Below are 2,037 nucleotides of genomic sequence, written 5' to 3' on the forward strand. Positions count from 1 at the left end.
ATCAGCATGAATTATCTTTTGGATTCTCCTGGCTCAGGGAAAGATGGTCTTGACCTCCAACTTCCTTTCTTGAGAGATGTTGATTGGATAGAGTTCCGACTAGGAACGGTTACTTTTGGATTTTGACGGTGGTATCAATTTAGTAGAGCTTCTACTAAGGATAGGCTACTTTTGGATTTTGACTGAGGTGGCACTCTGACAAAGCTTCCATTGGGGATAGATTATGGGAGGGCTAGGTTGAGGTGGCACTCTGGTAGAGCTTCCGCTGGGAATGGGCTGAGACCTAAATGGTTGAAGGACTTCGAAAGCCCAAAGAACACTTCGAATCTCATGAAGATCTCTCTGAAGACTTGAAGAACCTCAAGAAGGGGTGGGAGACTAAGGGAAAAATTTTCCTACACAAAATCTCACTCAAAAAAGGAAAATGATTGAAGAATTTCAAAGGCTCGAAGAACACTTTGAAGATCACTTCGGATTTTATGAAGATCTCTCCAAAGACTTAAAAAACCTCAGGGGGGATGGGGAGGAGAAAGGGTAGAGCTTCTCTACTATGGGTGCTCCTATGAGGCTTGAGTGTTTTTGGGGTGCAAAACCAAAGGGAGGGGGTATTTATAGAATTTTTAAACCAACGGGGAGGAAAGAGGAATTTTCCTAGCCAATGGGGTTAAAAAGTGATTTTCCTAAACCAATGGGGTGAAAATATAAAATTTTGGACCAATGGGGTGGAAGGTAAATTTCTTTGGCCAATAGGTGAAAAGTAAATTTTTTAGGCCAATGAGGTAAAAAGATACCTTTTTGTCCAATAGGTGCTCGTGGTGTTGGGTACGCTAGTGGGACAATGTAGTGTGCATGAGCTAGTGAAGAGAAATTTTATTTACTAATGTGGTCATTGGAACGCATATTCTGGCCGTTTATGGCGGTGGACGAGGTTAGTCAGGGGCACTGGTAGCTAGCAGGGGTGTTCGAGGTTGGCAGGAGGCTGGTAGGGGTGCTGGAGGCTAGCAAGGGTGAGGGGTGCTGGTAGGGTGCAGGAGGATGGCCATGGATGTGAGAGGCAGGCCATGGGTATGCAAGGCAGGCAGGGTGCATGCAAGGCAAGCCATGGGTGCATGGGGTAGATGGTGTGCGTGCAAGGCAGGCCATAGGCGCGTGGGGCAAGCAGGGTACTTGTAAGGTAGGCCATGGGTGCACGGGGCAAGCGGGGTGCTTGCAAGGCCAGCCATGGGCGCACAGGGCAAGCAGGGTGTGCACGACTAGGATGTATGCGAGAGATCCAACAGTCTAATTTTGACATGCCATATATCATTGGAATCGTAATTCTGGGTACTATACATCCGAATGGTCACCTAGGATTGAATTCCTTTGTATATGGAACGTCATAATTTGACCCTTCTTTTCTCTTGCACAAGGTTTTTGGGATCTTGGGTGGGTATGGAATGTTTCCGGGTCAGATTACCTTAACGAATCATCATCTCTTTCTATCAGAAGTAAGAAGTTGCGTCCAATATCCGTAGAGGAGGGTGACAAAATTGGGTGTCTACAATGAGTTACCTACAAATTCCATAACCACATGGGAGAAATTCATAGTTGTCTTCCTCAAGAAGTTTTTCCCAACTCATAAGACCAATAAGCTTAAAAGTTATATCCTTTAGTTTAGGCAAAAGCCTAGTGAGTCCTTTTCCAAACTTATAAAGAAATTCAAGGATCTACTCTAAGAATGCCCTCACCATGGCCTTGAATTATGGCATTTATGTCAAAATTATTTATGAGGGTATTGATTACCCAACTAAGCAAATGATAAATTCTATGCACCCTAAGGGATTCACCTCCTTTACAGATGAAGGAAAGGGATGGGAATTCTTACTTGACTTAGTGGACAAAACCCATGAGTGGGAATCAACTCAAGAAAGTGAAAGAACCATAAGAGGAAAAGGATATTTTGTGGATGGGATAGTAGCCAAGGAAACCCACTTGGATAGCCTAATCAAAAGGATTGAGGCTATTGTTCCTAGAGAGCCACAATCAATCAATATGGTT

The 2,037-nt window shown here is 44.1% G+C and overlaps 1 non-coding gene across 1 annotated transcript; it reads right to left on the reverse strand.

The window, feature by feature from the left end:
* Positions 1-1,628: 1,628 nt before the first annotated feature.
* LOC122062214 lies at positions 1,629-1,735 on the reverse strand. The gene has a single exon (XR_006134843.1). It is a non-coding gene; the product is annotated as a small nucleolar RNA R71 (small nucleolar RNA).
* Positions 1,736-2,037: the final 302 nt, after the last annotated feature.

Source organism: Macadamia integrifolia, chromosome 14, assembly GCF_013358625.1.
Source record: "Macadamia integrifolia cultivar HAES 741 chromosome 14, SCU_Mint_v3, whole genome shotgun sequence".
Lineage (NCBI taxonomy): Eukaryota > Viridiplantae > Streptophyta > Magnoliopsida > Proteales > Proteaceae > Macadamia > Macadamia integrifolia.